The 26,440-nt window shown below is 39.2% G+C and overlaps 1 long non-coding RNA gene across 1 annotated transcript in view; it reads right to left on the reverse strand.

The window, feature by feature from the left end:
- Positions 1-666: 666 nt before the first annotated feature.
- The window catches only part of LOC129402482 (uncharacterized), a 176,908-nt gene continuing 151,134 nt past the window's right edge, over positions 667-26,440 (reverse strand). The window contains exon 5 of the long non-coding RNA XR_008628674.1: positions 667-1,074. This is a non-coding gene — a long non-coding RNA (uncharacterized LOC129402482). The remainder of the gene's footprint in view (positions 1,075-26,440) is intronic.

Genomic DNA, 26,440 nt, shown 5'->3' on the forward strand with positions numbered 1-26,440 from the left:
CATCAATTAGGTGGCTGGTGAAGATTAAGTTGCGATTTTTGATTTTGGGTCTCCTTTTGTGGTGTCAGAGCTTATTCTCGATTCTACTCTCAGAGATCACTCCTAGAGGTGCTTAGGGAACCATATGGGGGAATGGGGATTGAACTTTGGCCAGCTGTGTGCAATGCAAACACCATATCATAGCCACTGTACTATCACTCCAGCCCCTAATGTTGTGATTTTTATAACAATTTTTCCATTGTTATACTGTGTGATTCTGACATTGAAGTAGGTATGAAAGAGAATAAACGACAGGAATCTAAGTTATTCAAGGAAATTCTGGCTCAAGAATTTCAGAGAGAGAGGGAGAGAGAGAGTGGGAGAAAGAGAGAGAGAGAGAGAGGGAGAAAAAGAAAGAGAGAGAGCCAGAAAGCCTAGGAAGGGGTGCAGTAATAAAAGAAAAGATCTATCCAAAGAAGAAGTGTTACAGATGAAACTTTATAAATCTTTTATTTTTATTTTTTAAATTTTTATTATATCACCATGTGGAAAGATACACAGTTTTCAGGTTTATGTCTCAGTTATACAATATTCAAACACCATCTCTTCACCAGTGCCCATATTCCACCACCAGAATTCCCAGTATATCCCCGCCCCCACCCCCCACTGTATAACTGATGAATTTCACTTCATTTTCTCTTTACCTTGATTACGTTCCATATTGCAAAACAAAACTCACTATTGTTGTTGGAGTTTCTCCCCAAGAAAGACAGCCTTACTAAGGAAGCACTTGATAATTGGTTTTCCATTAAAAGATTTAAAATATTGTATGTCTTCAGTTTTTAGAAAAGGTCGCGCGGCCGCTAGGTTCGGATGTGTTCCAGTCCCGCAACCCGGAACCCTGTTAGTTGCTGCTCAGTGTCGCCAGGGCTCCATTTGGAGAAGGCGTCCCAGCTGTACCTCCTTCGTCTGGATCCCTGGTGTTGTTGGCCCGGATTCCGGTCCAGAGCATTTCTCCGGCCGCGTTGCTCACCAGACTGCCTGGCCTCTTCTCTGTTCAATCTGAAACTTTATGAATCTTTTAACACTGTAAATCTTTAAAGAAAATTAGATGTTTTTAATTCCATAATTTTGTAAGTTTTTCACACTTTATGCTTTTGAACTAAGTTTCTAGTCTAGAGATATTGCAGATATTTTATTTATTTATAATGAACTTACAAAACATATATAAATTTAAAAATATGCTATAAATTTTCTATAACTTCTAAACCCAGAGCAATGTCCATAGAAATTGAAGGCTTGTCAGAACAAAGTAAAACAATTAGAGAATTCCATTTTTATACTTACCTATCATTTATGAGGAATTAGCTATGTAAGTCTAATATAATTAACAGTATCCAGTTATAATAAAATTGTAATATATAATAAGAATATATTTCAGGACTTACTTGTATTAAATCTTTATGAAATAAATACAAGAAAGCTCAAATCTATTTAAAGTCATGTTGGCCTTCTGCATACAAGAAAAATAAGCACATAACCATACTGTCTTATAAATGAGGATGCAACACCTGTATAGAAGAAATAAATTACATCCTCTTATTTTCCAGATACATATCACTGTATCACTGTCATCACGTTGTTCATTGATTTACTCGAGCGGGCTTCAGTAACGTCTCCATTCAGCCCAACCCTGAGATTTTAGCAGCCTCTCCTTACTTGTCTTTCCCAACACTGCCATATTGGAGGCTCTTGCTGGTTCAGGGGAATGAAATATACATAAAATATATATGTATGTGTAAGACTGTGTTCTTCGCTATTGTTAAGTGAAAGTAAAACTGCATTTTCCTCTTTTTTTATTATTATTTTTATTTTATTGAATCACCATGTGGAAAGTTACAATGTTCTCAGGCTTATGTCTCAGTTATACAATACTCAAACACCCATCCCTTCACCAGTCCCCATATTCCACCACCAAAAACCCCAGTATACCTCCCACCCCCCACCCCCCACCTCCGCCTGCATTACTGATACATTTCACTTCATTTTCTCTTTACATTGATTACATTCCATATTTCAACACAAAACTCACTATTGTTGTTGGAGTTTCCCCCCCAAAAAAAGACAGCCCTACTGCCAAGGAAGCATTTGATAGTTAGTTTTCCATTACTGAGAATGAAGAGATATGAAGTCCCGCTGTTCCAAGTACATAACTCTTTTTTTTCCTCCTTCCCGCTCCACCAAGTTTGTGCCTCCTTAATGGTCCTCATAATATGGCTGACGCCACGCCACCTGACAAAGGAAAAAAAAAAAACGAGAAGAAGGATATTTCCCGTCCTAGGCTGGCATGGGGCTATGTCTTAGTTCACAGTGTTGACACATGGCTGAAAGCAGTTTCCGGAACCAAAAGTAGTCTCGTTGACCTCTGGATTCTGGTAGATCAGTAGCAAAGCAGCCGCAGAAAAGTGTGGCCACCCAGGTGGAATCTCGATGTAGAGTGAGCTGGTATCGGCCCTGGCCCAAGACTGCCCAAGTGTTCCGCTATTCCAAGTACATAATTTTTTTTTCATTTTTTTTCCTTCCCGCGCCACCAAGTTTGTGCCTGCTAATAGACCTCATAATATGGCTGACACCACACCATGTTTCTTCCTAAAAAGGGAAAAGAACTGAGAAAGAAGGATATTTCCTCTCCTCGGCCGTCATGGGGCCATGGCTTAGTTTACAGTCTAGAGATATGGCTGCTACTTTGATTACCTTCAATATTTCAACAAAAAACTCACTATTATTGTTTGGAGTTTCCCTTCAAAGTCAGACCTGCTAAAAAGGAACCGTTTCACATTGCTGACAATTAAAAGATATTAGGTTTTGGATTTCTGTATAAAGTCCAGGGGAAATTCTGCCAGAAATTTCATCACTGCAAGCTTTTACTTCCCTTTTGTGGTGCTCATAAGATGGAAAAGCCTGGAGAGAGAAACTCTTCCCCGCTGGCACCGCATGGGGCAGTGGCTCAGTTCACAGTCTGGAGGCATTTCTGTGAGCTGCTCGTGTCCAAAGTAGTTCGGTTGGCCTCCAGGATCGTGCTCATGCTCATGCAGCAGCAGCAGCAGCAGCGGAAAGGCCACACAGGTGTGGCTGCTGGGCTTAAATATCGGCAGAGGGCGGGGTCGTACCCCCGCCCCCTGGGATCGCCCGCACATCCCGCAGCAGATCCCAGAGGCCAACTGAACTACTTTGGACATGAGCAGCTCACAGAAATGCCTCCAGACTGTGAGCTGAGCCACTGCCTCATGCAGCACCAGCAGGGCAGGATTTCTCTCTCTCAACCCTTCCTTCCTGGGCACAGCATGGTAATCACCACTTTTTGAGCACAAAATGCATTTTCCTCTTGCATTTAAATCTTATTAATTTCCCACAGTGCTTTCTAATATATCACTCTTTTTAAATGCCAATTCATCTTATAAAAATCGACCTAAGAACTCTTTAGTTAGACTATACAGAGGCAAACTATTTTCTTATTTTAGTGTATAGGAAGATAATATATTTTTGTTTTCAATGTAATCTTACTTTCATATCTATATGATAACTATTAATCTTCCACTTGACTTTTGAATCCCTTTTGTTAGCATGTCACAATGAAGAAAATATTTTAATACATCATTGAAATACAGAAAAAAGATATTATGACAATAAAAACTCTAAATTTTAGAAAATAATATATTTTAAGTGTTTGTTCCATAAATTTGAAGGTGTTGATACTTGCCAAGTCATTTAAAATCTATAAATCAGATTTTTTTTCTCTGACGTAAAACAGGTATTATGCAGCTGTTTGGAAAGATGAAGTCATGAAATTTGTTTATAAGTGGATGGCCATGGAAAGTATGAATCAGAAAGAAAGGGATAGACATAGAAGGACTACAATTATTTGTGGAATATAAAATAACATAATATGAGACTGATACCCAAGAACAGTAGACACAAGGGCCAGGAATATTGCTCCATAATTGGAAGCCTATATCATGGGCTGGGGGAGAAGGCAGCTGGAATAGAGAAGGAGTCACTAAGTCAATGACGATTGGAGGGATCATTCGCGATGGGAGATATGTGCATTAAAAGATTCTTAACATCTCTTCCATGGTTTCCTTAGACCCACTTTTGACAAAATGTTTTGGGTGGCTTGCTTCTTGCATTAGATAATCCTCTGGGTCCAGCCCGATTGCTCTGTCCTTAATTTTCCTTTTATTATATGAATTTTAAATTTCTGTAATGTCTTCAAATGAGGTGAATTCTAAATACCTTTACTGATGCCATTTTGTTTGGGGAGAACTTTGATAAAAGTTGCTTTCTGCAATATGTTCAGTAAGAGTTTCTCATGTTGCACTTTACTAAAGGTTGTTTAAAACCAGAGCTTTAGATTCACCTACAAATGTGCTCTACCTCCATTGTCCTGAATTTGATCTTTCCTTTAGTGTACAGAGAAATGGATAATCCATCTATCTCTATTCCTGGCTTTTCTCCTTAGATTTTCTCTGCAAGAGCTTCTGTCAATTTAAACTCAATGTAAGCAATTACTTTACTTCTTCTCTCCTTGCTGAATAAACTGATCTCCAGAGCATCCTCAGATACTTCCTTTAATTCATCCTGAATAATTTTGTAAGACATATTTTTAGTCAAAAGTGTCCTTGTATTTTAATCTTTCTTACTGTCCTTTTCCTTTGTTTTTTTTAAATTTAAATTTATTGCCAAACATTTTATAATAACAAGTTCCAAAGCTTTACCCAAGTCGTCAGCACTTACAAAATTCACATAATTATACTTCCCAGATGCACTAATTTTGATATCTACAACAGCAAGTTCATTTTTAGCAGAGATATCACTGCCAGTTTTTAATGCAGGAACACATTTGTTGGAGTTCAAATTTCCAAGATTGAAAGATGCATTTGGTTCATTTCCTTCTACTTTCTGGCTTGGCTTCAGGACTATTTGTCTATTTCCTGATGCTTCTTTGACAGGGTTTTATTACTATCTTTGTCCTCTTCTCCCTTCTCCTCCTCATCATCTTAATCGCCATAGCCATTCTCCTCCTCCTCCTTCTCTTCCTCCTCCTCCTCCTCCTCCTCCTCATCATCATCATCAATCTGTCTCTGCCATATTCTGTGCTTTCAAAGGAGCAGATTTTGAGAGTATTTTTTTTCTTTGATTGGTTTAATATTTATATATTCTTCATAACCCTCATCATCTTCCTCATTATCTTTCTTTTTTATCTCTTGAGATAGGGAAAACAACATTTGGAGCTTTTATTACTGTTATCTCAAATTCATTCTCGTCCTCATTCTCCTTATCTTCATCTCCATTGGTGAAACACTTGGTCTGGGGACATTATATGAATTAAACCAAATCAAGAACAACTTTGTGCAGATCTCCAAGGAGTGGGAACACAGGCAGACCGCGCCACTAGCAGCCAACTTTCAAGGACTCTCTTAATCTCCCCCTATTCAGGTACAGGACCAGTGGGGATGGTGTCTGGAGCCTCGAGGCTGGGAACAGCCAGAGCCAGTTTCCGAGTCGAGATCTCCTAGGGACAGGAACAAGTGGTGCTGGGAAAACTGGACAGCTACCAGCAAAAAATTGAACTCTTACTTCTGTCTAATGCCAGGCATAAAAATCAGATCAAAGTGGATTAAAGACCTCAAAATCAGACCTGAACCCATTAGGTGCATGGAGGAAAATGTAGCCAGAACCCTCCATGACACTGAAGCTAAAGGCATCTTTAAGTATGAAATACCACTGACCACAAAAGTGGAAGAGAACATAAACACATAGGACTACGTTAAACTAAGTAGCTTCTGCACCACAAAAGAAACAGTGACCAAAATACAGAGAAAGCCCATGGATGGGAAAGAATATTTAGCCAATACCCATCTGATAAAAGGTTAGTATCCAGGATGTAAAAGACTCTAGTACAATTTTACAAAGAAAAAACCCTCCAACCCCATCAAAAAATGGGGAGATTAAATGAACAGAAGCTTCCTCAGAAAAGAAATAAAAATGGCTAGAGACACATGAAAAAATGCTCCACAACTCTAATCATCAGGGATATGCAAATCAAAACAATGAGGTATCATCTCAAACCACAGAGACTGACACACATCAAAAACATCAAGAACAATCAATGCTGGTGCAGATGTGGGGGAGAAAGGGACTCTCCATTTTTTTTTTTTTTTTTTTGCTTTTTGGGTCACACCTGGCGATGCACAGGGGTTACTCCTGGCTCTGCACTCAGGAATTACCCCTGGCGGTGCTCAGGGAACCATATGGGATGCTGGGATTTGAACCCGGGTCGGCCCCGTGCAAGGCAAACGCCCTACCTGCTGTGCTATCTCTCCAGCCCCAAGGGACTCTCCATTTTGGTGGGAATGCTGCATGGTCCAGCCTTTTTGGAAAACAATCTAGTCATTCCTTAGAACACTAGAAATTGAGCTTCCATGTGACCCAACAATACCACTTCTGGGAATATAACCCGAGGGTGTAAAAATGGACAGTAGAAATGACATTTGCACTTGTATGTTCATTGTGTCACTGTTCACAATATTCAGAATGTGGAAAAACCAAACTGTCCAAGAACAGATGACTGTTTAAAGAAACTTTGGTACATCTACACAGTGGAATACTATGCAGCTTTTAAGAGAGATGAAGTAATGAAATGTGCTTGTTAGTGGATGGTCATGGAGATTTTCATGCTAAGCAAAATAAAATAGAAAAAGAGGGACAGACAAAGAATGATTGCATTACTGGTGAAGGGATGGGTGTTTGAGCATTGTATAACTGAGACTTAAACCTGAAAGCTTTATAACTTTCCACAAGGTGATTCAATAAAAGAATTTTAAAAAAAAGAATGATTGCATTCATTTGTGGAATATTAATTAACATAATATGAGACTGACACCCAAGAACAATAGACACAAGGGCCAGGAATATGTGTCCATAGTTGGAAGACTGCCTCATGGACAGGGGTAGAAGGAAGCTTGAATAGAAAAGGATCACTAAGTCAATTACAGTTGAAGAGATCGCTTGGGATGGGAGATGTGTGCTGAAAGTAGATAAAGGACCAGCATGAAGGCCTCTCAGTATCTATATTGCAGACCATAATGCCCAAAAATCGAGAGAGAGAGAGTATGGGGAAAATTGTCTGCCACAGGTAGAGGGAAGATTGGTTATGAGGGAGATACTAGGGACATTGGTGGTAGAAGGTGTGCACTGGTGGAGGGATGTGTGTTCGATCATTGTATGACTCAAACTCAAACATAAAAGCTTTGTAACTGCATTTCATGGTGATTCGATAAAAAAGTACAACTTTGTAACTCTATATCTCATGGTGGCCCATTAAAAAATTGAAAAATGAATATATTATGTGGCTTCATGTAAAAAATATCTGCCAGGGTTGCCAGGGGAGAGCCTCACCGGCTCTCTCCATTGGCACCCGGATTCGGGGGGTCAGTCCCGGGCCACTCGCCTAGCCGGGGTGGCCCAGGCCATGAGGCAGATGGAAGAGGAAACGAGGGCAAAGCCAGTTGATATATAAGATTCTCTCCACGCACCTGTTCCAGTCTCTCTGAGTTCCCCATTCTAGTCTCACACTGCCCCTCATTCCCATCTCTTCCTGTCTCTCTGCTCATCTCTCCACACTCCATCTTGCAGCCTGGGCTCTCTCATCTCTCTGGATTCTGCTTCTGACTCTGACCTCTGGATTATGACTGACAGCTTCTTTAACCTCTCTCCCCCAGCACTCTTCCTTCCTAGATCCTCATTCCTCGATCCCAGCTCTCTGTATTCTCCTTCTCCTGACTAGTCTCTCCCTGCTACTTGTCTCTCTCCACCTTGCCCCCTGGGCTACACACAGTCGGTAGCAAAATCAAATTAAGAAAGCCATTCCTGAGGGCCCACCGGGTTCAAAGGAAACACCACCTAGGGGCATTCCAAAGCCCTTCCTGACTTCCCACAGGCAAATTACATCTTAAGGTGTTTTTCTCCTTTTCTCAGTCCAAAAACTCAATCAACATCTTAATACTAGTTATTTTTGTATGGGCTCAGAAAAAGACTACAGTGCTCAGGCCAGAGGAGACCCCAGCAGTGTCCGAATCTAGTTATTACTTTTTGGATCCTGACAGCCATTTGTCCATAAGCAAGCTCTTATAGTTAAGCATTAGGCACTTTGGTCAGGCCCATCTCGATGCCAGGATAGCACATAACTCACCACTTTCCCTGGTTCCATACCATCACTTGTCAGGACCCTGCCTTTTGGGGTGCTAGGAAGTAAGGGCAGCTGAGGCTTAGGTCGAGAGAACTGATGCCCAGGAGGAAAATATCATGTATTTTCCCAGGAGGAAAATATCAATGACTCCCAGGTTACAAAAGCATAGCATTTACTACTATCTTCCTGTGCCCATACAAAAGGACATGGCTCTGAATAAACTATGCAAAGGACTCAAAGAAAAGAGAAAAACAATATTTACAAGTCAACAGAGCACAAAGAAAGAAGTTACAAATAACACAGAGGAAAGGGAGCACTGTGATGGGAACAACTCAACAAACCTAAACAAACCTAAACTACCTGACACTATGTTATCCTACAGCTTCACTCTTGAAATTCTATTCTTTGAGAATAGAAAATAGATCTAGGAAATGGTTTTGAAGTCAGGACTTTAATGCTATGTTGCATAGAATCTTCTGCCCCTTATAGTCTCTGCTTCCCCTAAGTAGTTTACTGACAGGTTATGGTGGGCAAAACAGGAGGTTTGCAGCACTCTCTATTATAGCTACCCGTTCCATTCTCTGGCCTCCACAATCATCACCAGTACAAACAATTTTTAAATGAGTTAATAAACACAAGTTTTACATGAAATTTTAATTAAAATCTGTAGAAGAAAAAAATGAAACCCATATTAGAAAATATTGATTGCAACTAATGTATTACAGTATTTGAGGAAGCACTGTCCTTCCGTTGTTCATCGATTTACTGGAGCTGACACCAGTAACATCTCCATTGTGAGACTTGTTATTACTGTTTTTGGCATATCAAATTCGCCACAGGGAGCTTGCCAGGCTCTGCCGTGCAGACGGGATACTCTCGGTAGCTTGCTGGGCTCTCCAAGAGGGACGGAGGAATCAAACCCAGGTTGGTCGCGTGCCTGGCAAATGCCCTACCCACTGTGCTATCGCTCCAGCCCTGCAATTAATGTAGTATAAAATACCATATATGATAGTGGCCATTCATATCACAGCAAAGAACATATGATTGGTAATTTATGCAACGGATGTAGTAAAAATTACCAGTTATATGTTCTTTGCTGTGATATGAACTGCCACTATCATATATTAACTTCTAATTTCACTTGAATCACTGTCATTCTGTTGATCTTCAATTTGCTCTAGCAGGCACCAGTAATGTTTCCACTCATCCCTGTCTCATGCTAGTGTAGTTCAATGATATCTGCTCACTCCAGGAACAGGCAGAGCCTCAAACCGTTCACTCAGGGTTTTGATGAAGAAGTCTGACCATCTCGTTGGTGGGCAGCCACTTGGTCTTTTGACGTCCCATGGAATCCAGACGGTAATAACTCTAGTACAGTGGTCATTTCTGAATCGCACTATGTGTCCGGCCCATCTGATTTTTGATGGCTTGGTAAACGAGACAACATCCCTGATTCTTGATCGTCAAAATGGAGGTTGGAACTCTGGACTCCTTCTCTCACTTGAGTGAAACGTGATACTCCAAGCATAGCTCTTTCGATTTCTCTTTGGAATACCAGAATAGTGTTCTCATCCTGTTTTCGTAGGGCCCAGGTCTCTGAGGCGTATTTTAGTGCAGGAAGAACAGTGGAGTTGAAAAGATGTGCCTGAAGCCAGAAGTTCTTCATCCTTTTAACCATTTCCTTGACGCTCTTGAAGACATTCCACGCTGCTCTCTTCCTCCTGCAAAATTCTGGCTCCAAGTAGTTCCTCATGTTGATACACATAGCTGCTGCATTCAGTCCTTTCACTGAGAGCAAACAGAATGTCAGGGACTAGTTCATTTTTCATGAATATTGTTTTGCTGAGATTCAGCTGCCGTACAACCTTTCCACACTTGCGGTCAATGTTGGCCAGCATTTGTGCTGGCTTCTAATTAATTTTATTAATTCTGTTTTTTATCGTACTTTTTTTGTAGAAAAGTGAGGTGCAATGTAACTTTAGAGTTAAATGTTATATAACATTTATATTATAAATATTAAAACAATTATTACAATGAATTGCATGTTTAAAATATTTTAATGCACAACAGATTTATGGCAATTGTAACATTACAATTTATTTGTGTTTATAATTTCCTCGTTTTTATATACAAAATTTATTTAACATAACCATCACTGCTTAGAATGGGAAGTATTTGTTCCTTCCATGAAAATAGAACTTGAGCCTGGATCTATAGAGCTGAGCTTACTTAGGTTTGGGCGTTAGAGACAGGAGTTTGGGGATTAGGGAGGAGTGCATAGGAAACTGGTGATGGAAAGCGGGCATTTCAGTGAGGGATGTGGTATTGGAAAAATATATGAATGGAACATCATTGACAGTAATACAAATCACAGTGCATCAATAAAATGGGTTATTTTGTTTAAATAAATGAAAAAAATTATTTTTAAAAATATTATTTTGTCTTTTACCAACACAAAGACAAAACATAATATATTATTCCCACTAAATAAAGTGGTTGGCTGGAGACAATACATTGAGGAAATAACTTCCCTTCCATGCAGATAACCATGTTTCGATCTGTGGCAGTGCAGTTGTTCCCTGAGCAGCAGCAAAAGCCATCCCTGAGCACTAATGGTTCAGAGAGCAAAAAAAAAAAAAAAAAAAAAAAAAAAAAACCCAAACAACAAGTAGAAAGCCAAATGGTCATACCTCTACCTACACCATGCACAAAAGTCAGATCAAAATGGATTAGACATCAACATCAGACCAGAATCCATCAGGTACATTGAAGACAAGGTTGGCAAAATCCTCCACGACATTGAAGCTAAAGGTAACTTTAAAGGGGACACACCATTGGCCAAGCAAGTGGAAACAGAGATAAACAAATGGGACTACATTAAACCGAGGAACTTCTGTACCTCAAAAGATACAGTGACCAGAATACAAAGACAGTCTACAGAATGGGAAAAGATTTTTACCAAATACCTATTTGATAAGTGGTTGATATCAAGGATCTACAAGGCACTGGTTGAAATCCACAAAAAGAAAGCCTCAAATCCCATCAGAAAATGAGGCGATCAAATGAACAGAAGCTTTCTCCAAGAATAAATCTCAATTGCCAGAAGACACATGAAAAAATGAAACATGAAACATCACTAATCATCAGGGAGATGTAGATCAAAACAACAATGAGATACCATCTCATACCACAGAGACTGGTCCTTCTCTGAAAGAACAAAAGCAACCATTGTTGGCGTAGATGTGGGGAGAAAGGAACTCTCCTTCACTGCTGGTGGGAATGCCTACTGGTTCAACCCTTTTGGAAAACAGTATGGACATTTGTCAAAAAATTAGAAATTGAGCTCCCATTTGACGGAGCTTAAATATGAACCGCAGAAAGCATACAGGCCAGAACAGAAGATAAAAAACACCTAAAAATAGCTTAAGGGCAATTGATACGTATGGGATGAATTCAAGAGGAACAACATAAGAGTCATTAGAGTACAAGAAGGACAGGGAAGCAACCCCCGTGAGATAGTAAAAGGTAAAGATACCATTGCCGAAAACTTTCCAGAGCTGGAGAATGCAGGCATCAAGATAGACGTAGCCCAAAGGGAACCAGCTAAAGGGACTCTTAATAAAAGATTCCAAAACATATCATAATCAGAACGACAAATATCATGGATAGAGATACAATACCGCAAGCAGCAAGGACAAAGGAAGAAATCACTTACAAAGGAACAACCATTAGATTCGCAGCAGACTTATTAGATAAAACCATCCAAGCCCAAACACAGTGTTGGGGTACAGTAGCACTGCACTGTAGCACTGTTGTCCCATTGTTCATCAATTTGCTCAAGCAGGCACCAGTAATGTGAGATTGTTATTACTGTTTTTAGCATATCGAACATGCCATGGGTAGCTTGCTAGATATGCCATGTGGATGGGATACTCTCAGTAGTTTGCCGGGCTCTCTGAGAGGGACAGAGGAATCAAAACCGGGTCAGCTTCGTGCAAGGCAAATGCCCTACGTTGCTGGTGCTATTGCTCCAGCCACCAGAAACATCAAAGATTCAGAAACAACCTAAAAAGAAGACTGAAGGGGCTACTATAAGACAATACAAATCCCAAAAGCACAACAACCTTCTACTGAAAGATGGAACAAAAGCCTATGAAAATAATCTCTCTCCAATGTCAATAGTCTAAATACTAATCAAGAGACACAGATTAGCAACCCCCGTGAGATAGTAACAGATAAAGATACCATTGCTGAAAAGTTGAATCCAATATTCTGCTGCCAACAGAAAACAATTTTGAACAGAGAAAACACAGACTCAGTCAACGAATGAAACACAATCGTCCAGCAAACAATTCCCTCAAAAAAGCCAGTGTGGCAATACTAGTATGCAATGGCATAGGTTTGAGGCTGAAAATGATTAGAAGGAACAAAAAAGGACATTTTGTAATAATCATGGGTTGTGTACATGAAGAAGAAATTACACTCCTAAACATATATGCACCCAATGAAGGTCCAGTAAAATACTTAAACAACTGCTAGGGGCTGGAGCGATAGAAGGTAGGGTGTTTGCCTTGCTCGTGCCTGACCCAGGTTCAATTCCCAGGTTCAAATCCCATATGGTCCCCCAAGCACCGAAGGAGTAATTTCTGACTGCAGAGCCAGAGCAATCTCTGAGCATTGCTGGGTGTGACCCTTCCAAAAAAAAAAAAAACTGCTAATAGACTTCAAGGAGGATATTGGCAACAACACATTAATAGTCAAAGAGAGAGAGAACTAAATGATGTATGCAGGGCTTTAAAACACCCCACATCTAATACACATGATGTTTCAGTGCACATGGAACACTTTCCAAAATAGACCACCTTCTGGATTACAAAACATACCTCAATAGAATAAAAAAGATAGAAATTGTATCAACTATTTTTTCGAACCATGATACATTGAAGAAAGAAGTTAATCACACACAGAAACGAAGAATCAAACACCTGGAAATTAAACAATTCAGTGCTGAACACAAACGGGTTAGAGAGGTAATCAAGAAAGAAATCAAAAGATTCCTGGAAATAAAAGATAATATGGACATGAGCTATAAGAACATGTGGGACAAAGGTAAAGCAGGTTTAAGGGCAAAGTTTATAGCTCTACAAGTGTTTACTAGGAAGGAATTAAGGGCCCACATAAATAGTTTGACTTCACAGCTTAAAATATTAGAAAATGATCAACAAAGAAGCCCAAACTAGGCAGGAAGAATGAAATAATAAAACTTAGAGCAGAAATTGACAAGTCGGGTTTCCAAAAATAATAACTATCCAAAAAGATCACTGAAAACAAGCGCAGGTCTTTGAAAAAATGAACAAGATTGATAAAATAAAAATAACAAGACTGAACAAATAAAGAAAGAGAGGACACCCTCATAAACTGCATCACAACAGAAACTGAAGAAATTCCAAAGATTATCAGAGATTACTTTCAGAGTCTGTATGCCACAGAACAAGAGAACTTAAAAGAAATGGATAAATTCATGTATTCCTATACCCACTCAAGACTGAACCAAGAAAACCTATTGCCAGTTCTTTTCAAGCTTTTCCAGGAAATTTAAGAAACAGAAACACACCCAAACAGATTCTATGAGGCGCATATCACCCTGGTATCAAAAGAAGACAAGGACATCACAGAAAAAGAAAATTACTTATATCCCTTATAAACACAGACATAAGATCCTCAATAAAATATTAGCAAATAGAATCCAACAAATCATCAAAAAGATCATACACAATGACCAAGTGGGACTTATGCCGGGGGTACAACACAATGACGCAAGTCAATCAACATAGTTCGTCATATAAAAACCATATGATCACATCAGTAGATGCAGAGAAAGAATTTGATAAGATACATCACCTGTTTATGATGAAAACTCTCAGCCAAACGGAAATTTAAGGAACTTTTCACAACATAGTCAAAGCCATCTACCAGAAGCCCAAAGCCAGCATCATTCTTAATGGGCAGATCGAAAAGTGTCCCCTCTAAGATCAGGGACAAGACAAGGATGCCCAATCTTTACATGTCTATTCAATATAGTACTGGAAATACATAGCATTTAGGGAAGAAAAAGTTATTAAAAGCATTCAGAGACCCGCCCTTCCATGACCCAGCCTACTTCTCGGTCCTGAGCACCCCCCTTCCCTCTCCTCCAGATTGCCGGCTGAGTGGCCAGCACACGAACCCCAACCCCTTAACCCGCTGCCGGATTGTGGGAAAGGGGCATGGCCTAATTGTCAGGGGCGTGGCCTAGGCAAATGGGCGTGGCCTCTTTTCCGGCCAGCGTCTGCTAATAAAGTCGCAGATATTTTCCTCAGGATCATGTCCAAGACTAACATCCTAGCTATCCGTAAACAGTAGGACAATTAAAAAAAAAGACTTCACATAAGGATTGAAGGAACATCTGAGTAGGAGGCCTGGTTCCAGAAGGGGGAAGTAAAAAGGCAACCAGCATTGACCGAGCCCATCCAGAATCCTTTTTCGCAACAAGAGGGAACAGTGATACTGATTTTCAAGGTCCCTCTTCCATACCACCACAACAACATGAAGAAACAGCGCAAATCCCCACCGCAAGCAGAGGACGATGAAAGGAGTCCAGAAACCTCAATTGGTGTTTCCTACAAACTTGAGCTCTCTGATAAAGAATTCAGAGTTGAAATCCTCAAAATGTTCAATGTACTCAATGCAAAGATTGACAACATAAAGGAGGACCTGACAGAAGCAATACAATAGACAGCCAGCAAAATACGGTAAGAAATGAGAGCAGAAATAAAAAACCTACAAAAAGAAATGAAGGATTAGGTAGATGAAATCAAAAACTCTCTGGCTGCCCTCAACAACAGAATGACTGCAGAGGAAGACAGAATCAGTATGCTTGAAGATGAGCTGCAAGTAGCCTACAGGCAAAAACAAACAATGGCAAAAGACCTCAAAAGAGCTCTAGGGAGAATCAGAGTCCTAGAGGATGATTTCAAGAGGAACAACATTAATAGAATCATTGGAGTACCAGAAGGAAAGGGAAACAACCCCAACGAAAAAGCCACAGTCAAACAAACCATTGCTGAAAAGTTCTCAAAGCTGGACAATACAGGCATCCAGATTCAAGGCACCCGACAGGTGCCAGCTAAAAGAGATCCTAACAGGAAAACCCCAAGACATATCATAGTTACAATAATGGATGTCATGGATAGAGTCACAATATTGCAAGCAGCAAGGTTGAAGAAGTAAATGGCATACAAAGGAGCACCCCATAAATTCACAGCAGATCAGAGGAAACCTTCCAAGCCCAAAGGCAATGGTGGGATATACTGAAAAAACTCAATGAAATGAACACTTCACCAAGAATATTTTATCCGGCTAAACTCTCCTTAAAACTCGAAGGAATGATACACGATTTGGGGGATAAACAAAGGCTCAGAAACTTCATAGACTCAAAACCAAACCTAAAAGAAGCACTAAAGGGGCTACTGTAAGATAAGAAGAACCCCAACAAGCACAACAAACCTTACACAAAGATGGCGCAAAATCCCATAACAATAATCTCCCTTAATGTCAATGGCCTAAATTCACCATTTAGAGACACAGAGTGGGAAAATGGATTCAGAAACTGAACCCAACATTCGCTGCCTGCAAGAAACACATCTGAATAGCCAGAACAAACACTGACTCAAAGTCAAAGGATGGAAAACAATCCTGCAAGCACACAACTCCATCAAAAAAGTTGGGGTGGCTTTACTAGTATCGAACAACATAGACCAGGTTGAAAACGATTAGAATGGATAGTGAAGGCCACTTTTTATTAATCAAGGGATATGTAAAGCAGGAAGAAATCACACTCCTAAACATGTATACACCGAATGAGGGACCAGTTAAATACCTACAACAGCTGCTAAGAGACCTTAAGAAGGACATTGTGAGCAAGACAATAGTAGTTGGTGACTTCAACATAGCCCTATTACCTCTGTACAGATCAAGAAGATTAAAACTCACCAAGTAAATACTGGCTTGGAAGGAAGAAATTGAGAGAGAGAGCTAGAAGATCTATACAGGGCTTTATATCCCGAAAAAAAGAAATGTACATTCTTTTTTAGTGCACATGTAACATATTGCAGAATAGACCATGCGCTGCATACCTCAACAGAATCAACAAGATAGACATTGTACCAGCTATCTTTTCAGACCATGATGCAATGAAGATAAAATTTAATCATGGACAGATGCAGAAAACCAATTCAAACACCTGAAAATTAAATCGTTTGATGTTGAACAATGAGTGGGTCAGGAAGGAAATCAAGGAAGAAATCAAAAGGTACCTGGAAATAAATGAGAATGAAGACACGAGTTACCAGAACCTGTGGGATACAGCTAAAGCTGTATTAAGGGGAAAATTTATAGCTCTGCAAGCATATCTCATGAAGGAAGAAAGGGCCCACATAAATAACTTCAATTCACAGCTCAAGACCAAGAAAAGGACTAAAAAAGGAGCCCAAACCAGGCAGAAGGAAAGAGATAATAAAACTTAGATCAGAAATTAACGACATGGAAACCCAAAAGACAGTACGAAAGATTAATGAAACCAAGAGCTGTTTTTTCGAGAAAATAAACAAGATTGATAAACCACTAGCAAGACTCACAAAGAAAGAGAGAGAGAGAACACTTATAAGCCGAATCAGAAATGAAAAGAGGGACATCACAACACCAAAGAAATTAAAAAGTTCATCAGAGACTATTTTGAAAATCTGTATGCCATGAAACAAGAGAACGTAGAAGAAATGATTCCTTCTAAATTCCTCGACTCCTATAATCTCCCAAGGCTGAACCAAGACCTGGAGTACCTGAATAATCCAATTGATATCAAGGAAATTGAAACGGTAATCAAAAGTCTTCCCAAAAACAAAAGCCCAGGTCCAGACGGATTCACTAGCGAGTTCTTCCAAACATTTAAAGAGGACCTTTTGCCAGTTCTTTTCAAGCTTTTCCAGGAAATTTCAGAAACAGAAACCCTCCGAAACAGTTTCTATGATGCACATATCTCCCTAGCACCAAAAGCAAACAAAGACACCACAAAAAAAGAAAACTAAAGGCCAATATCCCTGATTGTGGAGAGCCTCCACGGGACCATGCTTCGTAAACAACACCTGTTTCTTGTTAATTGCACCGTGCTTCGAAAACAACTCCTAATAAGGAAACAGGATGTCTTGCCACGCCCATAAGCTGTAACTAACCTATCAGATGCAGACACGTGGGCGTAAGCAGGCAGCGAGAGGTATATAAGGGGGGAGGTCACCTAGCTAGTCGGTTCTCCCTCATGCGTCCCCCTTTCCTCCTTCCTCCTCGTCCCCGTTCCTGATTTCTTCTCTAACGCATGAGAAAGTTCCTGAATAAATCGCAGCCAAAAGGATCTCCGAGTTGCGTGTTTCTTCGCTGGAAGAAGCGGCGCAACACCTGATGAACACATTTGCGAAGATTATCAACAAAATATTAGCAAATAGAATTCAACAACTCATCAAAAAGATCATAAACCACGACCAAGTGGGATTGATCCCGGGGAAGCAAGGATAGTTTAACATGCGGAAATCAATCAACATAATCCATCATATCAATAACAGAAAAGATAAAGATCATATAATCATATCAATAGATGCAGAGAAAGCATTTGACAAGATTCAGCACCTGTTTATGATGAAAACGCTCACCAAAATGGGTATAGAAGGGACCTTCCTCAAAATAGTCAAAGCCGTTTATCATAAGCCTATGGCAATCATCATACTCAATGGGGAAAAACTAAGAGCCTTCCCTCTGAGAACAGGGATGAGACAAGGATGCCCACACTCTCCACTTCTGTTCAATATAGTACTGGAAGTACTTGCAATAGCGATTAGTCAAGAAAAAGATATTAAGGGCATTCAGGTAGGAAAGGAAGAAATCAACCTCTCACTATTCGCAGATATGATACTATACCTAGAGAACCCTAAAACCTCTACCAAGAAACTCCTAAAAACAATAGACTTGTATAGTAAAGTTACAGGTATACCCAAAAGTCCATGGCTTTCCTTTATGCAAATAATGAGAGAGAAGAAAGAGACATGAGAAAAGCAATCCCGTTCACAATTGTGCCTCAAAAAATCAAGTACCTCGGAATCAGCTTAACTAACGAGGTAAAGGACTTGTATAATGAAAACTACAAAACACTACTTCAGAAATAAAGGAGGAAACAAGGAAATGGAAAGATATCCCCTGCTCCTGGATTGGAAGAATTAATATTATCAAAGTGGTAATACTACCCAAACTATTGTACAAATTCAATACGATCCTTATAAAGATACTCTTGACATTCTTCAAAGAAATGGAACAAGCACTCCTGAAATTCATATGGAACAATGAGCCCTCAAGAATAGCTAAAGCAAATCTTGGGAAAAAAAATGGGAGGAATCAATCTCCCCAATTTCCAATTCTACGAGACAGCAGAAGTAATTAAAACAACATGGTACTGGAACAAAGGCAAAGCTGAAGACCAATGGAACAGGGTTGAATACTCTGATACACACCCCCAAATATATGATCATCTAATCTTTGATAAGGGAGCAAGAACTGTGTAGTGGTGCAAGGAAAGCATGTTTAACAAATTGTGCTGGCAAAACTGGACAGCTACGTGCAAAAAAATGGGCTTAGACCTCCACCTATCACCATGTACAAAAGTCAGGTCAAAATGGATTAAAGACCTCAATATCAGACCAGAATCCATAAGGTATATTGAAGACAAGGTCGGCAAAACCCTTCACGGCATTGAAGCCAACGGTATCTTCAAAGCTGGCATGCCACAGGCCAAGCAAGTGAAAACAGAGATAAATTAATAGGACTATCTCAAACTAAGAAGCTTCTCCACCTCAAAAGAAACAGTGACCAAAATACAAAGACAATCTACAGAATGGGAAAGGATACTTATGCAGTACCCATCCCTTATAAAGGGTTAATATCAAGGATATACAATGCACTGGTTGAACTCCACAAGAAGAAAACTGCCAACCCGATCAAAAAATGGGGTGATGAAATGAACAGAAACTTTTCCAAAGAAGAAATCCGAATGGCTGAGAGGCACATGAGAAAATGTTCCACATCACTAATCATCAGGGAGATGCAGATCAAAACAACAATGAGATATCATCTCACACCTCAGAGACTGGCCCACATCCCAAAAAACAAAAGCAACCGGTGTTGGCGTGTATGTGGGGAGAAAGGGACTCCCCTTCACTGCTGGTGGGAATGCAGACTGGTTCAGCCCTTTTGGAAAACAATGTGGACAATTTTCAAAAAGTTAGAAATTGCATTTCCATTTGACCCAGCAATACCACTCCTGGGAATATATCCCGGAGAGGTATAAAGATATAGTAGAGATGACATCTGCATCTCTATGTTCATTGCAGCACTGTTTACAATGGCCACAATCTGGAAAATACAGAGTGCTGAAAACCTGATGACTGGTTAAAGGAACTCTGGTACATATACACAATGGAATACTATGTAGCTGTCAGAAAACATGAATTTATGAAATTTGCATATAAGTAGATCAACATGGAAAGTATCATGCTAAATGAAATGAGTCAGAAAGAGACAGATCTAGAAAGATTGCACTTATATGTGGAATATAGAGTAGCTGAGAGATACAAGCTTACAATGATAAAATTTCTGGCAGATATTTCTCTGGACTTAGTTACTAAGATACTAAAATACAGAAATCCAAAACCGTGAGGCTGCTAGTGCGGCCACTCGACCTCATATCTTTTCATTCTCAGCAATGGAAAATAAATTATTGAATGCTTCCTTTTCCGCAGGTCCGACTTTAGGGGGGAGAAACTCCAAACAATAATAGTGAGTTTTTTGTTGAAATATTGAATGCAATCAAAATAAAGTGAAAGTAAAGTGAAATTTACCAGTTACACAGGCGGGGTGGGGGGCTGGGGAGGTGGGGGGTGGAGGTATACTGTGATTCTTAGTGATGGAATATGTGCACTGGTGAAGGGATGGGTGTTCTAGCATTGTATAACTGGGACTTAGACCTAAAAACTTTGTAGCTTTCCACATGGTGATTCAATAAAAGAATAAATTTTTTAAAAAAGCATTCAGATAGGAAATTAAGAAATCAAGCTCTCACTATTTGCAGATAACAATATGTTATACATAGAAAACCCTGAAGCCTCTACCAAGGAGTTCCTAAAAACTGATTTGTAAAATAAAGTATTAGGATATAAAATCATTACCCCAAATTCCATGGCTTTCCTATATGCAAATAATGAAAGAGAAGAAAATTATATAAAGAAATGCCATTCACAATCTTGTCTCAAAAAAACAAGTACCTTGGGATCAGCTTAACTAAGGAAGTAAAGAACATCTACAAAGAAACCTAAAAAATCACTACTTCAAGAAATAAAAGAGGACACAAGGAAATGAAAAAACATCCTCATTGCTTATGGATTAGGATTAGTGTTGTCAAAATGGCAATACACGCCAAAACATTATACAGATTCAATGCAATCCCCAGAAGGATATGCCTGATATTTTTCAAAGAAGCTGATTAAACACTCCTGAAATTTGCATGGAGTAATAAACACCTATGAATAACTAAGGCAATTTTGGGGGAGGGAAGAATGATTGAAGGCATCAACTTCCCCAACCTCAAACTGTACTACAAAACTGTAAGAATTTAATCAGCATGGTATTGGAATAAAGACACACACTCAGACCAATGTAATAGGGGTGAAAATCCTGACACACACTCTCAAGTATATGATTATTTTATCTTGGGAGCAAGAATCATGAAGTGGAGCAAGAAAAACCTCCTTAACATGTAGTGCTGGCAAAACTGGACAAACATGTGAAAATATAAGCTCAGACCGCTATCTAACACCATGCACAAAAGTCATCAAGGTGGATTTAAGAACTCCACATCAGACTAAAATCTTAAGGTACATAGAAAAGGCAGGCAAAATCCTCCTTGATATCAAAGTCCAACCCTAATAGAAAATGGGGCAATGAAATTAATAGAATAATTCTGGAAGAAGAAATTTGAGTGTACAAAAGCACAGGAAATAATAGTCGTCATCACTAATCATCAGGAAGATTCAGATCAAAATAACAAAGAGGTATCATCTCATACCACAGAGACTGGCCCACATCCAAATGAGCAAAAGCAACCAGTGTTGGCATGGATGTGGGGAGAAAGAGATGCTCCATTGTTTGTGGGAAGGCTGACTGGTCCAACCTTGTTGGAAAACAATATAAACATTCTTTAAAAAAATATAAATTGAGCTCCCATTTGACTCAGCAATTCCGCTTCTAGGAATATACACTTGGGGCCCAAAAACACACAGCAAAAACACTATCCACACGTGTATGTTCATTGCATCACTATTCACAATAGCCAGAATCTGGAAACAACCCGAGTCCCTGAGAACAGATGACTGGAACATCCACACAATAGAATATAATGCAGCTGTTAGGAAAAATGAAGTCATGAAATTAGCCTATAAATGGAAGGACATGGAGAGTATCAGGCTGAGTGAAATAAATCAGAAGGAGAGGGACAAATATAGAATGTATTCATTTTTAATTGAAGACTAATGTATTAATTTCCATTGTCAGTGAAAACAGGGGCTAGGAGGACTGGTTAATGGTTGGATTCAACAATAAGCATGTTGGGGAGGAAGGTAGGTAAGACAGAGAAGAGTATAACAATAATAGCTTGGAATGATCATGCTGGACAAGAACTGACTGTTAAAAGTATTAAAAGTAGGGAAAGTGATATTAATGATAACTTTTCAGTATCAGTATTTTAAGCTGAAATGCCCAAAAGGAGAGAGACAGAGACAGAGACAGAGAGACAAAGATAGACAGAGACAGAGAGAGATAGAGACAGAGAGAGAAAGAAAAGCACCTAACAAAGAGGCAGACTGCAGGTGGGTGGTGGAGGGTGATGGGAGGGAACTTTGGGACACTGGTGCTGTGAACTGTACACTGGTCTAGGGGTGGGTGTGGGAACATTGTACAACTGAAACCTAATCATGAACAGCTTTGTAAAGGTCGATCTCACATTGATTCAATAACAAATTTTTTTAAGTTGTGGAAAGTAAAGTCTCTCCTTGTTTTTATGTGGATTATTTTGTATATTACAGGAATTTAATTATTCCTTATAAATTTTATTTATTTGGTGTCAGAAGTTACCCCTGACTCTGCACGAATAAATTGCTCTGGCAGTGCCTTGAGGACCATATGCGACTATAGGGATAGAGCCCATATCGGTTGTATGAAAGGCAAGCTCCCTACATTCTGCACCATCTCTCCAGCCCCATATTCTATATAGGATTTAAGAACAATTGGTAAATGTATCAAAATAATATCATCAAAATTTTTATGTGGACTGCATTAAATTTGTGTACTGCTTTAACATTAATGGTCATATTTACAGTGATATTCTTTCTGATCAAGAAACATGGGATACATTTACATTTCCTTTTGCATTTTACTTCTTTCAGTACTATAGTTTTCTTTAATTGTTAAAAAATTATTTAAAGACTATAGTTGTCAAACTGTTTATAATAGAGCTTTTACAGACTTTTGATGTTTTAACACCAATCTTACCACTGGAGTGACATTTCCTCCACCTTTGAACTCATATTCCCAAACATTCCCCAGAACAGCCATTATAGCAGGAACATAATCTATTTTGTATTGCTTGGTACAACCAAATATCTAAAGAAATTATTAAAAATATTTCAGTAAAAATTTTTCAAGTTTTGAGAATTGTTATCTTACCAGAGGGATTTGAGTCTTTGAGGACTTACTAAGCTTTTGTAACTAAGGACTTTTCCTGTTATTGTTTTTGTTTATTGAGTGTAGTTGGCTTATATGTTAATTTCTCAACTAATTTGGTGTGCTCCTAATGGAATGTCAATACTGTGAAATTTGGAGGTAACCAAGTTTGGAGATCCAAAAATTATGATCTGTATAACTGGGATGAGTAGGGTAGAGATTCCTTGGGAAATAGTGAAGTTAGGCCATAGGGTATTGGCATGGCAGAAGCAATGGTGTGTACGTGTGTCTGCTATTGCTTTGGCTAGGAGGGGACTTACTCAAAATTCCTTAAGTGTATACTTTTAATTTTTTTCTAACTTAAGTAATTCCTTTTTTTTAGAGTTACAAGCTTTCATGCTTGAATTATAATCATACAATGATCAAACACCCATCCCTCCAACAGTGCACGTTCCCCACCACCATGTTCCAAGTATACCCCCATTACCCCCCTCCCCTGCCTCCAAAGCAGAGAGATTCCCCCATACACTCTCTCTCTCTACTTTTTTTTTCATTGAATCACCATGTGGAAAGATACAAAGCTTTCAGGCTTAAGACTCAGCTACACAATGCTCAAATACCCATCCCTTCACCAGTGCACATATTCCACCACCAAAAACCACAGTAGACCTCCCGCCTACACCCTAACCCCCAGCCTCCTACTCACCTGTATAGCTGATAAATTTCACTTTCTCTTTACTTTGATTACATTCAATATTTCAACAAAAGACTCACTATTATTATTTGGAGTTTCCCCCCCAAAAAAATTGAACCTTCTGGAAAGGAAGGATTTGATAATTTGTTTTCCATTGCTGATAATGAAGAGTTATGAGGTCGTGTGTCCACAATATTGGCGGTGAGGTTTTGAATTTTAGTATTTTAGTAACCATATTCAGAGAAATTTCTGCCAGAAGTTGAAACAATGCTAGCTTGTATCTCTCTGCTACATTATATTCCATATATGAGTGCACTCCTTCTATGTCTGTCTCTTTCTTTCTGACTCATTTCATTCAACATGAAAATTTCCATGTTGATCCACTTATATACAAAGTTCATGACTTCATCTTTTCTAATAGCTGCATAGTATTCCATTGTCTAGATGCACCGACGTTTCTTTAACCAGTCATCTGTTCTTGGACACTTGGGTATTTTCCAGATTGTGGCTATTGTAAACAGTGCTACAATGAACATATAAATGCAAATGCCATGTCTACTATACCATTTTGCCTCTCCGGGATATATTCCCAGGAATGGCATGGCTGGGTCAAATGGGAGCATAATTTCTAAATTTTTGAGAATCGTCCATACTGTTTTCCAAAAGGACTGAACAAGTCGTCATTCCCACCAGCAGTGAAGAAGGGTCCTTTTCTCCCCACATCCATGCCAACACCGGTTGCTTTTGTTTTTTGAGATGTGAGCCAGTCTCTGGTGTGAGATGGTATCTCATTGTTATTTTGATCTGCATCTCCATGATGATTAGTGATGTCGAGCATTTTCTCATGTGCCTCTCAGCCATTCAGATTTCTTCATTAGGGAAGTTTCTGTTGATTTCATCACCCCATTTATTGATCAGGTCGGTAGATTTCTTCTTGTGGAGTTCAACCTGTGCATTGTTTATCCTAGATATCAACCCATTATCGGATGGGTATTCGGTAAATATACCTTTCCATTCTGTAGGCTGTCTTTGTATTGTGGTCCCTGTATCTTTTGAGGTGCAAAAGCTTCTTGGTTTAAGGTAGTCCCATTTATTTATCTCTGTTTTCACTTGCTTGGCCTGTGGCATGTCAGATTTGAAGATTACCGTTGGCTTCAATGTCGTGGAGGGTTTTGCCGACCTTGTCTTCAATGTAACTTCGGGATTGTGGTCTGATGTTGAGGTCTTTAATCCATTTTGATCTGGCTTTTGTACATGGTGATAAGTGGAGATCCGAGTCCATTTTTTGCATATAGCTGTCCAGTTTTGCAAGCGCAATTTGTTAAACATGCTTTCCAGCTCCACTTCACATTTCTTGCTCCCTTATCAAAGATTAGATGATCATATATTCGGGGTGGTGTGTCAGACTATTCAACCCTGTTCCATTGGTCTGCAGCTTTGCCTTTGTTCCAGTACCATGCTGTTTTAATTATTACCGCTTTGTAGTAAAGTTTGAAGTTGGGGAGATTGATTCCTCCCATTTTCTTTTTCCCAAGAATTGATTTAGCTATTCGTGACGGCTCATTGTTCCATATGAATTTCAGGAGTGCTTATTCCATTTCTTTGAAAAATGTCAAGAGTATCTTTATAAGGATTGCATTGAATTTGTACAATGCTGTGGGTAGTATTGCCACTTTGATAATATTAATTCTTCCAATCCATGATCAGGGGATATCTTTCCATTTCCTTGTTTCCTCCTTTATTTCCTGAAGTAGCGTTTTGTAGTTTTCATTATACAACTCATTTACCTTCTTATTTAAGTTGATTCCAAGGTATTTGATCGTTATAGGCACATAGTGAACGGGATTGCTTTTATTATGTCTCTTTCTTCTTTCTCATTAAGTGCATATAGAAAAGCCATGGACTTTGGGGTGTTGATATTATACCCTTCAACTTTACTATACAAGTGTATTGTTTCTAAGAGTTTCTTGGTAGAGGTTTTAAGGTTCTCTACGTATAGTATCATATAGTCTGCAAATACTGAGATTTTGATTTCTTCCTTTCCTACCTGAATGCCCTTAATATCTTTTTCTTGCCTAATGCTATTGCGAGTACTTCAAGTACTATATTGAACAGAAGAGGAGAGAGTGGGCATCCTTGTCTCATCCCTGTTCTCAGAGGGAAGGCTCTTAGTTTTTCCCCATTGAGTATGATGATTGCCATAGGCTTATGATAAACGGCTTTGACTATTTTGAGGAAGGTCCCTTCTATACCCATTTTGGCGAGAGTTTTCATCATAAACTGGTGCTGGATCTTTTCAAATTCTTTCTCTTCATCTATTGATATGATCATATGGTTTTTATCCTTTCTTTTGTTGATATGATGGATTATGCTGATTGATTTCTGAATGTTAAGCCACTCTTGCATCCCCAGGATGAATCCCACTTGGTCCTGGTGTATGATCTTTTTGATGAGTTGTTGAATTCTGTTAGCTAATATTTTGTTGAGAATCTTTGCATCTGTATTCATCAGGGATATTGGCCTGTAGTTTTCTTTTTTGTGTGGTGTCTGTTTGCTTTTGGTATTAGGGAGATATGAGCCTCGTAAAACTGTTTGGGAGGGGTTCGGTTTTTCAATTTTTTGGAAAAGCTTGAGAGGAACTGGTAACACATCCTCTTTAAATGTTTGGAAGA

This window comes from Sorex araneus, chromosome 2, assembly GCF_027595985.1.
Source record: "Sorex araneus isolate mSorAra2 chromosome 2, mSorAra2.pri, whole genome shotgun sequence".
Taxonomy (NCBI): Eukaryota; Metazoa; Chordata; class Mammalia; order Eulipotyphla; family Soricidae; genus Sorex; species Sorex araneus.